General features: G+C 38.0%; 1 protein-coding gene across 25 annotated transcripts in view; it reads left to right on the forward strand.

The window, feature by feature from the left end:
* Positions 1 to 2557: 2557 nt before the first annotated feature.
* The window catches only part of LOC147367114 (phospholipid-transporting ATPase FetA-like), a 101781-nt gene continuing 88324 nt past the window's right edge, over positions 2558 to 16014 (forward strand). For 10 of the 25 annotated variants that reach the window (XR_015169807.1, XR_015169811.1, XR_015169810.1 and 7 more), the window contains exon 1: positions 2730 to 2871. The gene's annotated coding sequence lies outside the window, so the exon portion shown is untranslated. Of the gene's footprint in view, positions 2617 to 2729; positions 2872 to 2918; positions 3025 to 14947; positions 15027 to 16014 lie in introns of those variants that run through there. The other 15 variants (XM_086415687.1, XM_086415689.1, XM_086415693.1 and 12 more) reach the window with 5 other exon arrangements.

Consider the following 16014-nt stretch of genomic DNA (forward strand, 5'->3'; position numbering starts at 1 on the left):
CACAGACCTGCTGAATTAGAATCTCTGGTCAAGGGCCAGAGGAGGGGGGAAAGGAGGGCACAGCTACCAGGTGATTCTGATTCATATTAAAGTTTGAGAAAAACTGTGGTGGACTATTCCTGGCCAACTCTTTCAGCCCAGTAATAAAACATGAGTTCCTGGTTTTCTCATTATCTTATATGTAACAAAATCTTCATGGCAACATTTTGCAATGGCTAATGAATTCCTCATGAAAAAGTTTTCTTTGAGTACTCTTGTCCATCTGTGACCTTCTCTGTCATCCCGAATCATAGATACAAATATTAGTATCTACATGCTCTTTCCCCCTTTAGTGTGCAGGAGTTATCTTCAACAACTGTAAAGATTGTTTAATTACAGATAACTGTGTCTATCTATAAATTGTAGACTGTGAACAGTCTAACTGTTACCTAACTGCTGGGGAAAAGAAAATATTTATGTGAATACCCTTTATTTTCTACCTAGTCCTTTGTCTTGGAATCTCCCAGTCTTCTGCTGAGTCATATCCTTGGCTTTGAAGAATATGAAATGAATCTCACTGAAATTGCACCATTCTTTCTTCTCTACCCCTGTCAAGGAATATACAGCTGCATGGCCGTGTCTAGAGATGCAGTATATACAGCTGCATGGCCGTGTCAAATCTTTGTGTCCCCTGGAATAAATAGCCATAGTCAGGAAGAAATTAGAAGCCACAGACTGATTCTGAAGAGAATTGGACTTTGTCATCAAGGCCAGTCAAGGAAAATTTTCAATTTCTGCCAATCCAAGGGTTAAGTGAGGCAGTGCAGTATTTTAGTCGTCTCTGTCTTTCTAAGAAGACTGTATACTAATTGAGGGCATGGATGATATTTTTTTGCATTTTTGACCATGTCTTAACTAACATGTACTAGGCACTCAATAATCACTTGCCAAATTTAATTTACTTAATCCAGAAGTTAGAATATAAAGATTTAAATTCTGGCCCTACCTTTAAGCCACTGAAAGTTAACTTAATTGACCTTTGATTTCCTCATCTCTAAAATATAAGTTTTGCCCTGCCTACTTCCCCTGTATAAAAATCTAAAGGGAAAATGTATATGAAGTACTCTTTAAAAAAATAGAGAGATCTGAAAATGTGAACTTACGTAATAATTTTATTTGTGTGCTCTCTACCTTAGAGGAACAGTTGGTTCATTCTGATTGAGGAGAGAGAATAATATAGAATGGTGAGCTAGCAGTCAAGAGATACTGGTTTGAATCCTGATCGCCTTTAAATTCTTTGGGTCTTAGTCTCCTTTCATCTCGAATGACAGAGCACAGATCAGGTTCCCAGCTTTGGATATATATAGGAATCCCCTGATACTGAAAAATACAACTTGCATTGACTTGATTTAGTTGGTCTAGGATGCATGTTGGGTCTTGAGATTTTTTTTTTTTTGGTAACTCCCCTTTATTTTAAATCAGCATAGCTGTTTATTCAGATTAAATTTTATATGGGAATCCAGGTTACAAAACATCTGTCAGTAGGGCTTCTGCAGTCACTTTTTTAGGACTTTAAACTCTGACTACTGGTTCCTTTTTCTGATATCCCATTTTATAACTCCTAAGGCTACATGGAACACTGATAGAAAACCATTGAAATAGACAATTTCCAAGATCTTTTCCAGTTCCCAAATTAGGTTTTGGCTCTATGTCTACTCACAAGATCTCTGTCCTTTTTCTTAACACTGGCCTGACTTGGAGGTTGGCTTTCCATTTACTTCCTTTTCATTACCCTGGCTTTTTTGCTTCGAGGCGATGAATAGTCTAAAATTCAGTAGGCAAAAGCACCTCTAGGGTATCTTGTCATACCTCCCCCTGAACCAGTACATCCAGGGTGGGGGCCGGATATCTGTATTTTCTACAAAGGTTTTTCAATTGTCTTTGAAACAACTGATCCATGAATGATACTTTTGGGAAAGATTGTCTTAAGAGATTTTGGGTCAAATGTAAAGCAGCAATGAATGATGAAATGTGGGGTCATAGTAGAACACTGGATTTCATCCTGAACTCAGTGCCAGGTCTATCAAAGAGGAGCATCTGGGCATTTAAGGCTCTAATTTATACTTCAGAAGTAGGCATGTGACCAGAATTCTCAGTAACCGCCACAGATCCCTACTTGACAATCACCTCTTTTTTAAAATCACTCATTAAGTTTTATAGAAAGAACACAGCTGAGCATCGTTCTGTTGGACAATCACCTCTTCATTTGGGGCCATGTGTATAAGAAGGATGATATAGAATCATGGTCACCAGGGGTCAGGCAAGCAGGATTCAAATCTCTATCACTGTGACTCTACCACTCTCTGATTGTATGTCCCTGAGCACGTCTTAACCTTAAACCTTGTATTTTTCCTCTTTCAAAAAGAATAATACCCTCTTCTTAGGCCCGGATTTTAGTAAAAATTAAACAAGATGATCTACGTAAAGCATATAGGAAAGTATCCAGCACACAGTAAATTTTGTCAAATTGTAGGTATTATTCTGTCAGCAGGGCCTGAGCTAACTGACAAGAAGTTTTTTGTTTTATTCTTAGGTGGTGTTTCTCTGAGATTAAATATATAAAACCTTTTAATTCAGGTAAGTGCTTAGCTCATATCTGCTGAGATACCCAAAGTTCAGTAGTCAACAATAGTATTTACTTAGTACTGCACTGTACCACGTTCTACTCAGAAGCCAGGAAATTGGCAGCTTGTGCTCTCAGAGCACTCATAGAATTGAACTGAAGCCCACCAGGAAGCTTCTTACAATTTTATATTTCCAAGAAACTTCTTGGGGCAAAACTCAGACTTGACTTCGCTCTGACCTGGCTTGAGACTATTTTTGGCTACAAAGGTGGGAGGAAAAAAAAATTATAGAGTTGAAATTATTATAGAAAGTTTTTGGTTTTAACCACTGATGATATTAATTCACATTTGAGAGGAATGTTTCAGTGTTCTTTTCAGAGGGCAATGAGAGGGATGTTCTACCTATAGACTTGAGGCACAGGTAAGTACTTTAATTTTGAAGGTATTTAAGAGAGAAAGCCAAAGATCTGCTGTGATAACCATGGTGGAAGTGTCTTTAGCAAAAGCTAAAGATGAGAAAGTGTTCTTCATATGTGAACTTGCAAGGGGAAATAGAAATAGACCAACAAGAACTTTCACTGGGCTAATTGAATTAATTGGGATTATTAACATTCTATAAAATGAATCATGATTTGAATACTCCTCCTGTCATTAGTCCTTTTTCCATGTGAGTTTAAGGTAAGATGACCGAAGGGTTTTGTTGAACTTGTTTCTCTTTTTATAGAGGCCTAACTTAATAACTAATTTCTTCAATACCGGACCATGTACTTTGCATTCTTAGTGTGATAATTTGTCATATTAATATCATTTTCTGATATGGCTATTTTGGAGAAAGCTTAGATTTTCTACCAAGGTTTGGAACTAAACTCTTGACATAATTCCAACAACTATTGATTGCTGTTTGGGAGGATTTTCTCTAACGGAAAATCTTCTCTTGTAGTTTTTTGTGGACATACTTGCTTTTAAAGAATTTGAAAAACAATAAAAGAGCTATGGGATTTCCAAAGAGTGTGTGTGTGTTTGAAGAAGAGAGGAAGTTGTTTTGGGTTTGGTAAAACAAAATCAGTTCCATTTGAATTACACTTGTTGTTATAATTTTAAAAGCTGAGCTTTGAAGGATGGGTGGATGGATTTTAGCTAAATAGAGGAATATGAGGGTTGTATAAAAGAGAATTATCCTGAGATTGAGAAGGGAGAGTTGTTTAATATTTCACATGAAACCTTATGTAGTTTGAATTTTTTTAAGCTTATGTATACTCCATGTATATGCAAGAGGTTATATACATTTACCCAAATACTGCCGTTAATGTCTGCATTTGTGGCTTTCCAAATCCTACGGTGTTTGATTTGACTCTAATTTTCTTCCGTAGGAAATTTCACTCTTCTTGGCCTGTTCATAATCTGTTTTTGTCTAATGATGGCATCAGCACATTTGTGCCTTTACAGACATACTATCTGGTTAAGATCTGTGCCCATCTTTGTCTTGCTCTGTCTTTATGGGAGCCTGTAGTATTTACCGAAACACATTTTTAGGCCTGAAGCTGTTTTTGCTTAATATCCTTTAATATAGGCTATTGGCATAGTGCCAAAGCATTGTTCCGTAAAAGCCAGTCTGAGTTTGGGGCAGAACAATGAGATTGAGGTAAAGCTTTGATTGTCTGTCTCAGTCCAAGGACGAACAAATTTTACGGTCCGTAAAGAGTCTTAGCTCTTTAAAAAAAAAAAAAAAAAGCATATTAAGAAAGTTTTAAAAGCTTAGGACCTTTCCCCAGAAAAAATACACAGGTATAGACAATTTTAGAAGGTTCACAAAGTTTCTAGAGTTCATCTGTCAAGCCTTGGCATTAAAAAAAAACCAAAAACTAATACTAAGAAGTGAACAAAGTGTATATCCTTAAAGTAATTCTGCATAAATATTATATCTCAAGCTTTTAATATATATTGAACATCATTAAGTTTAGAGTTATACCTGAAGTAAAGATAGTCTATATTCTAGAATTGTGTGCCTTACCTGTCAGATCTTTCTTAGAAGGGACCACTGGCCCAAACTGAGGGTTTTAGAAACAGGACTGAATTTTTTAAAAAAAATGCACGTCCTCTACATTTCAAGGACTCCTAATCATAGGACCACCAGGGAACTCCATCTTTTCATCTTTAAATCTGAAACTCTGTACCAATTGAACAATAACTCCCCTTTCTCCCAATTGCCAGCCCCTGGGATGGCAACCACCACTCTTCTTTCTGTCTCTATGAATGGGACTACTCTAGGTGCCTCATAAAAGTATAATCATACAGTACTTATCTTTCTACGACTGGCTTATTTCACTTAACATAATGTTCCTAAGGTTCCTTTACGTTGTAGCATGTCATAATTTCCTTCCTTTTTAAGGCTGAATAATATTTTGTTATATACATATGTGTGTGTGTGTTGTTTAACATGTCACATGTTGTTTAACTATTTGTCAATGGATATTTGGGTTGCTTCTGCTCCTTAGCTATTGTGAATAATACTGCCAAAAGCATAAGTATACAAATCTCTCTTAAGTCCCTGCTTTCAGTTCTTTTGGATATATACCCCAAAGTAGAACTGCTGCATTGTATGCTAATTCTGTTTTTAACTCTTTTAAGAGCCACCATATTCTTCTCCATATCAGCTGCACCATTTTACATTTCCACCAACAATGCACAAGGATCTAATTTCTAATTGCATTCTAATTTCTCCACATCTTTGCCAATAGTATTTTTTTTTCTTTTTTAAAAAATAGTAGCCATCCTAATGAATGTGTTGGAGTAGGTTTTGCACACAAAAACCTAGGAAGACATCCTGAGACTATGGAACATTTTAAGAGCCTTTGAAGGCACCAGTGTATGAGGAGGGAGCTGTTAAGGACACAGGGCAGATTCAGATACCAAAACCACCTAAGCTGGGGATAAAGTTTCCTCATGAAAATTAAGGGACCTCTAGGTATATAATCACTACACAAAAATCAAAAGCTTTCTTACTCAATAGCATTATCAATTAGGAAATATAAGAGAAAGATTCCATTCACATTAGGAACAAAATCTTAAACTGTCTAAGAATAAACATAAAAAGAAATGCAGAAAACTTAACTATAAGACTTTATTGATAGACAAAAAAATGGCCTGAATAAATGATGAAATATAGGCATGTTTGTAAATGGAAAAAAATCCTGAAACTATGTACTTTATTTGTATAAATGTGTGTAAATGCAAAGTAAAAGTTACAGAAAGAGGAATAGCAAACCATTAACAGTGATTCTAGAAAGGGGAGTGGGATATAGTGGTGGATATTATGAAAAGGGACTTTAATGTTTTACTTTGTATACCTCTGTCTTGTGTGAGTTTTTAAAATAAGAATGTACTAATGTATGATTTGTAGGAAAAAAAAAACTTTCTTAAATGAAAATAACTTGAAATATTTCATGGCGTTTTATTTCTGCATAAAGATGGGGTAATTTAATTCTCACTGTGTGTAGAGCCCCAGTCCCTAGGCTTTTTGGAAGGTATTCAAAGGGAAAGAAAATACAATTCCCATACTTCAAGATTATGGATTAACAAGGAGTTAAGACTCCCAAGCATCACCGACTCAATGGACATGAGTTTGAGTAAACTCTGGGAGTTGGTAATGGACAGGGAGGCCTGGCGTGCTACAGTCCATGGGGTTGCAGAGGTGGACATGACTGAGCGACTGAACTGAAGACTCCCAAAGAGTGGAGTGGCAGAAGTAAGTACATAAACATCAGTAAATAAACATCATTGGAAAATAAATGATTTTTTCAGATAACAATTTATTTTCTGTTCAGCAGTGTTTCTGTTCTAACCATTTTAGACGAAACGCTTTCTAAAATTTGTTAGATGTTTTCTCACTTTCTTAAATACAATATATGAAACAAATTTTAACCTTTATTTTGATGATTCAGTGTTACATGTTATGATACTGTATTATTTCTAGTGCTTTCTGGAGCTATTGAACTGTATGTGGCTTTTATTACTATCATTTTAAAAATATTTATTTATTTATGACTGTGCTGTGTCTTCGTTGCTTGGTGGGCTTTTCTCTAGTTGCAGCGAGCAGGGGCTCCTCTTCATGGCAGGGTGCGGGCTTCTCATTGCAGTGGCTTCTCATGTTGAGCACAGGCTTTCGGGTGCGAGGGTTTCAGTAGCTGCAGCTCCTGGGCTCTAGAGCACAAGCTCAGTAGTTGTGGTGCATGGGCTTAGTTGCTCCACAGCATGTGGGATCTTCCCCGACCAGGGATCGAACCCACGTCTCCTGCTTTGGCAGGAAGATTCTTTACCACTGAGCCACCAGGAAAGCCCCTTTTATTACTATTTTAAATAGCCTCTCCTTGCTTGAATTAAAATACTTTAGTGCATAAAGTTCATGTTGTCTACATTGGCTGTTGAATGGTTAGTTGTTGCTTACCACCAGCTTGCTGCCAAATATGAATGTTATGGATAAGGGGCTGCTATAATACAAAGTGACTGCACTTCAGGGAAGACAATAGAAGAGGGCTTCTTCTCTATTCATATTTACTTCTCACAGTTTTTCTCCCCACATTTTCCCTGCCATTCCTGATTATCACCTAGTTGTTGGTATACATTTTTATATTAATCATAATAATTTTATGATTATATGTGGTGGTTAAAAGCACAGGCTTTGAAGTTAGACTATCTGTGTTCCATACTGGCTTTGCCATGTATTAGCTAAGTGATATTGCTCTTTACAACATCGGACCTTGCTTCTAACACCAGTCACATCCACAACTGGGTGTTGTTTTTGCTTTGGCTACATCCCTTCATTCTTTCTGGAGTTATTTCTCCATTGATCTCCACTAGCATATTGGGCACCTACCGACCTGGGGAGTTCATCTTTCAGTGTCCTATCTTTTTGCCCTTTTATACTGTTCATGGAGTTCTCGAGGCAAGAATACTGAAGTGGTTTGCAATTCCCTTCTCCAGTGGACCACATTCTGTCAGACCTCTTCACCATGACCCATCCATCTTGGGTGGCCCCACACAGCATGGCTTAGTTTCACTGAGTTAGAGATGCTGTGATGCGTGTGATCAGATTGGATAGTTGTCTGTGATTCTGTTTTCAGTCTGTCTGCCCTCTGATGCCCTCTCTCAGTGCCTGCCATCTTACTTAAGTTTCTCTTACCTTGGACATGGTGTATCTCTTCACGGCTGCTCCAGCAAAGCACTGCCGCTGCTCCTTAACTTGGACATGGGGTAGCTCCTCTCAGCCGCTGCTGCAGTATTGCACAGGAACCTGGAATGTTAGGTCCGTGAATCAAGGCAGACTGGAAGTGGTCAAACAGGAGATGGCAAGAGTGAACGTCAACATTCTAGGAATCAGCGAACTAAGATGGACTGGAATGGGTGAATTTAACTCATGACCATTGTATCTACTACTGTCGGCAAGAATCCTTTAGAAGAAATGGAATAGCCATCATGGTCAACAAAAGAGTCCAAAATGCAGTACTTGGATGCAATCTCAAAAACAACAGAATGATCTCTGTTCATTTCCAAGGCAAACCATTCAGTATCACAGTAATCCAAGTCTATGCCCTGACCAATAATGCTGAAGAAGCTGAAGTTGAACAGTTCTATGAACACCTACAAGACCTTTTAGAACTAACACCCAAAAAAGATGTCCTTTTCATTATAGGGGACTGGAATGCAAAAGTAAGAAGTCAAGAAACACCTGGAGTAACAGGCAAATTTGGCCTTGGAGTACTGAATGAAGCAGGGCAAAGGCTAATAGGGTTTTGCTAAGAGAACACACTGGTCACAGCAAACACCCTCTTCCAAGAACACAAGAGAAGACTGTACACATGGACATCACCAGATGGTCAACACCAAAATCAGATTAATTATATTCTTTGCAGCCAAAGATGGAGAAGCTCTATACAGTCAGCAAAAACAAGACCGGGAGCTGACTGTGGCTCAGATCATGAACTCCATATTGCCAAATTAAGACTAAAATTGAAGAAAGTGGGGAAAATCACTAAATCATTCAGCTGTGACCTAAATCAAATCCCTTATGATTGATCATACAGTGGAAGTGAGAAAGAGATTTAAGGGACTAGATCTGATAGACAGAGTACCTGATGAACTATGGACAGAGGTTCGTGACATTGTACAGGAGACAGGGATCAAGACCATCCCCATGGAAAAGAAATGCAAAAAAGCAAAATGGCTATCTGAGGAGGCTTTACAAATAGCTGTGAAAAGAAAAGAAGCAAAAAGCAAACGAGAAAAGGAAAGATATACCCATTTGAATGCAGGGTTCCAAAGAATAGCAAGAAGAGATAAGAAAGCCTTCCTCAGTGATCAATGCAAAGAAATAGAGGAAAACAATAGAACGGGAAAGACTAGAGATCTCTTCAAGAAAATTCAAGATACCAAGGGAACATTTCATGCAAAGATGGGCTTGATAAAGGACAGAAATGGTATGGACCTAACAGAAGCAGAAGTTATTAAGAAGAGGTGGCAAGAATACACAGAAGAACTGTACAAAAAAGATCTTCATGACCCAGATAATCACAATGGTGTGATCACTCACCTAGAGCCAGACACCCTGGAATGTGAAGTCAATTGGGCCTTAGGAAGTATCACTACGAACAAAGCTAGTAGAGGTGATGGAATTCCAATTGAGCTATTTCAAATCCTGAAAGATGATGCTGTGAAAGTGCTGCACTCAATATATCAGCAAATTTGGAAAACTCAGCAGTGGCCACAGGACTGGAAAAGGTCAGTTTTCATTCCAATCCCAAAGAAAGGCAATGCCAAAGAATGCTCAAACTACCGCACAATTGCAGTCATCTCACATGCTAGTAAAGTAATGCTCAAAATTCTCCAAGTCAGGCTTCAGCAGTACGTGAACCATGAACTTCCTGATGTTCAAGCTGGTTTTAGATAAGGCAGAGGAACCAGAGATCAAATTGCCAACATCTGCTGGATCATCAAAAAAGCAAGAGAGTTCCAGAAAAACATCTATTTATGCTTTATTGACTATGCCAAAGCCTTTGACTGTGTGGATCACAATAAACTGTGGGAAATTCTTCAAGAAATGGGAATACCAGACCACCTGACCTGCCTCTTGAGAAACCTATATGCAGGTCAGGAAGAAACAGTTAGAACTAGACATGGAACAAACAACATACTGGTTCCAAATAGGAAAAGGAGTACATCAAGGCTGTATATTGTCACCCTGCTTATTTAACTTCTATGCAGAGTACATCATGAGAAACGCTGGGCTGGAGGAAGCACAAGCTGGAATCAAGATTGCTGGGAGAAATATCAATAACCTCAGATATGCAGATGACACCGCCCTTATGGTAGAAAGTGAAGAACTAAAGAGCCTCTTGATGAAAGTGAAAGAGGAAAGTGAAAAATTTGATTTAAAGCTCAACATTCAGAAAACTAAGATCATGGTATCTGGTCCCATCACTTCATGGGAAATAGATGGGGAAACAGTGGAAACAGTGACTGACTTTATTTTGGGGGGCTCCAAAATCACTGCAGATTGTGACTGCAGCCATGAAATTAAAAGACGCTTGCTCCTTGGAAGAAAAGCTATGACCAACCTAGACAGCATATTAAAAAGCAGAGACATTACTTTGTCCACAAAGGTCCATCTAGTCAAGGGTATGGTTTTTCCAGTAGTCATGTATGGATGTGAGAGTTGGACTATAAAGAAAGCTGAGGGTCGAAGAATTGATGCTTTTGAACTGTGGTGTTGGAGAAGACTCTTGAGAGTCCCTTGGGCTGCAAGGGGATCCAATCAGTCCATCCTAAAGGAAATCAGTCTTGGGTGTTCACTGGAAAGACTGATGTTGATGCTGAAACTCCAATATTTTGACCACTTGACGCAAAGAGCTGACTCATTTGAAAAGACTCTGATGTTGGGAAAGATTGAAGGCAGGAGTAGAAGGGGACGACAGAGGATGAGATGGTTAGATGGCATCACCGACTCAATGGTATGAGTTTGGGTGAACTCTGGGAGTTGGTGATGGATAGGGAGGCCTGGTGTTCTGCGATTCATGCGGTTGCAGAGTTGGACACGACTGAGCGACTGAACTGAACTGATACTGAGCTGAGTAATGTTGGGCAAGTTACTTAGCCTCTCCTTTGCCTTAGTTTCATTATCTGTAATGTGGAAAGAGTAATAATACAATGGTATTAATTATACAGTGGTATTCATCTTTGTAATACTAATCATAATATTATTTTAAGGATTAAGTGAAAAAAAGATATGTAAGTGCTGACAACATAGTGAGCTCTGAATTAATGTTACCTCATTTATTATTTGGAGAAGGCAATGACAACCCACTCCAGTGCTCTTACCTGGATAATCCCATGGATGGAGGAGCCCGGTAGGCGGCAGTCCATGGGGTTGCTAAGAGTCGAACATGACTGAGCGACTTCACTTTCACTTTTCACTTTCATGCATTGGAGAAGAAAATGGCAACCCACTCCAGTGTTCTTGCCTGGAGAATCCCAGGGACGGGGGAGCCTGGTGGGCTGCCATCTATGGGGTCGCACAGAGTCGGACACAACTGAAGTGACTTAGCCGCAGCAGCAGCAGCACTTATTGGCTTCCTGGTAGGTCAGATTGTAAAAATCTGCTTTCAGTGCAGGAGACCTAGGTTCAGTCCCTGGGTCAGGAAAATCCCTTGGAGAAGAAAATACATTTCCTTCCTTCCTTCCACTCAAGTATTCTTGCCTGGAGAACCCCATGGACAGAGGAGCCTAGTAGGCTACAGTCCATAGGGTCACAAAAAGTTGGACATGATCAAGCGACTTAGCACTTTTATTATTAAGTTTAATAATAGAGCTCACCTCTTGCCTATTTATGTAAAATGCCTGAGCTTTTAGCTCGTAGACACTTTGTCATTAGTTTCGGCTGCCCAGTGGTCAACATGCCTTTAATATGTTAGCTTTCATTCTCAAGTAAGTCCTTAAGGAATTTCAAATTCAAATACTTTTGGCATGAGCTAAGCCCAACATAATTAGGAAACTGAATCTGCTACTAAAAAAAAATCACAGATCCAAAGCTACTTATGTATAATCTTTCATTCTGCATGCCACTGTCTTCTCTCCAAGCCTGACTTCTTAAGAGTTTGCCACACTGTCACTCAGTGACCAAGTACAAGATAGAAAGTCAAGTACAGGCCTTGTTAGCAGGTATTAGAAGCGTCAATACCAGTATCATGACATTATACAACTCCAGGGACACAGTTCCCATTGTGGTCTGTGAATGGTAACCACTAAAGATATGCAGTGTACACCTGGGTGGCCACATATGTTGCCTCAGGCAAGGTAGCCAAGGAGAATTAGACCTTCATTTTCTTGAACAAATGGGAGACGTTCTAGAAAACAAAAAAGAATCCCTGTGGTTTAAAATGGAGAAATATTCACCCAAAGGATGGGAATGGGCCTTAAATTCAGGACTTAGAATCAAAAAGCACGACTCCCAGGTCTGTTTTTTTTCCACTTTATATTTCTCAGAGCCTAAGTTTTCTCAACTGTAAATGGATAATTACCTTTCCCTGTATCTCAAGCTTAATGAGATAATTTTATAAGTCATGAAACCTAAACAAATGCAAATGATGAGTTTCCCTTATTCCTTGTTATAGTTTTTGTGCTAAGGAAAAACAGTCTTCAAAAGGTTTGTGATCTCTGGTTTATTCATGGTTCAGAGACTTAAAGTTTTTTTTTTTTTAAGCAATGATTGATCTAGCTCTGATGATCAGATGCAAAGAACGTTGCATAATGTTCTGTATAATGAGTGTTTCTGAGAGTATAAAATGAAGAGAGATGGAACTGATGGGGGAGAAAAGTATAATAGTTAACGGATATTTTACTCCTTTAGTTGCTGTTGTAATGAATTGTATATTTTCCTACTAAAATAAAAGATCCAGTAGGTTTAAATCAATAAAATGAAGTTAAATGAAAAGTATAATTATAAAATTCTAAAATCCATGGGTTAATAAGACCAAGTATACCATTTTTCTTTTTAAATTTATTTTTTTAATTGAAAGAAAATTGCTTTACAGTGTTGGGTTGGTTTCTGCCATACAACAACATGAATCAGCCATAATTATACATATATCCTCTCCCTCTTGAGTGTCCCTTCTCTCCCCCCATCCCTTCCCTTTAGGTCCCAAATATACCTTTTAAGAAAAAAAAATTATTTTTTCATTTCTTGGTCATCCCTTTGAGAGAGCCAACTAGTAAGAAAACTGCTTGACCTCCAAAAGAGCCAAACAGGAAATTTTTTTTTAATTAATTTTATTGAAATACAGTTGATTTATAAAGTTGTGTTAGTTTCTAGTATACAGCAAAGTGATTCGGTTGTACATATATATAGTAGTTTGCATCTGCTAATCCCAAGCTACCAATCCATCCCTCCCCCACCCCTCCCCCCTGTTAGAAACCACAAAGTCTGTTCTCTTTGTGAGTCTGTTCTGGTTCACAGATTAGTTCGCTTGTGTCATATTTTAGATTCCACATGTAAGTGATATCGTATGATATTTGTCTTTCTGACTTACTTCATTTAAAAAAGTATGATAATCTCTAGGCCCATCCATACTGCTGTAAATGGCATTATTTCATTCTTTTTTATGGCTGAGTAGTATTCCATATCAGTTCTGTTCAGTTGCTCAGTTGTGTCTGACTCCTTGCAACCCCATGGACTGAAGCACGCCAGGCTTCCCCGTCCTTCACCTACTCCCAGAGTTTGCTCAAACTCATGCCCATTTTTGATTGGGTTGTTTTGTTACTGAGTTGTATGAGCTGTTCAAACAAGGAAATATTGAGTAACAATGAAACCCTGGGGCCACAGAGGCCTATGCACAATTACTAAGCTTTGACACCTTATTTACTTTTATGTTTAGCTTTTCCATTTTAAAAATATATATCTAATTATATCCATAAAGTTTTTCATAACTGGATATAAGTATTAATAAATAATGATAAAATTTTAATTAATATGGCATATCTTTGATTTTAAAGGTTATTTGATTATCAATGGAAAAAAGTTATTTGAATCTGTTTTTACCAAGACTTTCACTGCTACTATAAGACAAATGCCACTTTTTCTTGACTTCTTCACCTGGAATAACTCCTCCTTCAGAACTATTTTGGCATTTTGTTTACTATCCTCTCCAAATCCCCTTAAAGCATTTATCATTTTTGCATTATATCTATTTGTACTTTTAGATCTCATTATCTTCCTCATTCACAATCTTATTCGTTTCTGTATTTCACTATAACATGTACACGATTGCTTCTTTTTTTGTCCCCAACTTTATTGAGATATAATTGACATTTAACACATTGTACAATGTAATTATTCGATATACATATGTGTGTATGTTAGTATGACTCTTTGTAACCCCATGGACTGTAGCCGCCAGGCTCCTCAGTCCACAGGATTCTCCAAGCAAGAATACTGGAGTGGGTGCCATTTCCTACTCTAGGGGATCTTCCCAACGCAGGGATTGAATCTGGGTCTCCTGCATTGCAGGCAGATTCTTTACTGTCTGAGCCACCAGGGAAGCCCATATATAAATTGCATATGTATTTAATTTGTTTGAGTTGTAAAGTTTTATATATCCAGCCTATGGTTAATTGCCTTAAGAACATCTCTTTGTAAATTATATTTTGTTTGGATCCTACTCATTTCCCTCCTACTCCATTGTCTTTTTCATCTTTTGCTTGGATTGTAGGACGTAAATGGTAACTAAGAAGTCAGTTGTTCTTCCACTTTCATTTCTAAGATCTTGGAAATAAGGGAAATTAGATTTACAACTGAAAATTAAATTGTAAATTCAGCACAAATCAAGGCAAAGCTACCCAAAAATCACCCTTAAAAGACAGCCTGGGCAGATTAAGAGTTGACTAAATATATTTGTCTGAAGAATATTCATAAACTGCTGTTAGTTAACAAAGATGACATAGGAACACAAGAGTGAGAAGCATACTTTGGTTGTGCCTGTGCAAGTACTGTCCAGGAGAGAGAAGGTAGGTCACAAACTTGAACATTTCTCTTGCTGCATTGTGGCCTGATGTTATTAAATGTTTAAAGCACACAATTTAATTTCCCTGTTCTCTAATTCCATGTTGATCAAGCAATCTTCTGATAATGATTGAATTTTCATATATATCTTTTTCCAAGGAGAAAATATCTGAATGTGCCAAAGTAAAAGTTATAGTCACTGGGACAATTAATCTGTTTCATTACAAATAATCATCTGCCATTCTGGTCTTAATTAGCCTCTAAAACCTTATCAGTATTAATGTGAATTGCAGATTCAGTCTCAATGAACAGCCAAAACCAAGTTTCTGAGTCTAGAAACCGAAGTTCACATCCTAGACTTTACAGTGAATCACAAGGTAAATTCCACTTCATGGATATTTTACCTCATACAGAAAAACTGTCAAATGTCACCCCTTCTCCCATCCTCATTACAAATGCCTTAACTCATATATTCATTATTTTTTTCCTCTCAATTACAAATAGCAGCATCTTAACTCATTTCCGGGCCATCAGTCAAGCTAGACTCCATTCTGATGCTGTATCTTTCTGAATCACAAGTCTGATGATGTTAACTAACCTTTTGAAGTATTCAGTGGCATTCTGCAATGTACTTCATGCCATTTCATATGTTGTGCCTCACTCCTGCCTGGAAAACTCCCATCTCCCATGTTCACTAAGCTAACATATTTATTCTTGAAGACTCAGCTCAAGATCTGCTCGAGAAACATTACCAGATCCCTGCAATCTGGTTTAGATGCTTTGCATTTGCACTTCTGCAGCACCCTGTCCTTACCTCTCTCCTACTATCCACCACACTGTAGAGCAATTTTTCCTTGTATGTCTCACCTACTATCACTTCAAGGCAGTGATAGGGGTAGTGTGTGATCCTTTTCTGCAACCCTTAGCCCTAGTGTAATACTTGACACATTTGTTAAATGAAATTAGAACCTTTCTATAGCCTTACTCATTTCATTTAAACTTCAGAAAGTTTCTTCAGTCTCCTTTCATTTCCCCAATCTGTATTTTCTTCTTGATCTTTAACCATTCATCCCTAGCCACTTTTGTTCCCACTTTGAACTTGTCATGTTCTTCCTCTGCATCTTCAGAGCCCTGTGGCCAACCACCCATCATGTGTGTGTGTGTGTGTGTGTGTGTGTGTGTGTGTGTGTGTGCGCGCGCGCGCATGTATCCATTCACGAATAGATTGTCAGGTGTCATAAATTTGTGAATGGCATTGTAATGTATAATTCTTCCTGTTGTTGTGTTAGTTGCTCAGTTGTATCCGACTCTTTAGAATGTATAATTCTTCCTGTAGAATAAAATGTAATTGAATAAAAATAAATT

Source organism: Bos grunniens, chromosome 8, assembly GCF_055505025.1.
Source record: "Bos grunniens cultivar Pamir isolate PY7600 chromosome 8, Bosgru_T2T1.0, whole genome shotgun sequence".
In the NCBI taxonomy this organism is placed as follows: domain Eukaryota; kingdom Metazoa; phylum Chordata; class Mammalia; order Artiodactyla; family Bovidae; genus Bos; species Bos grunniens.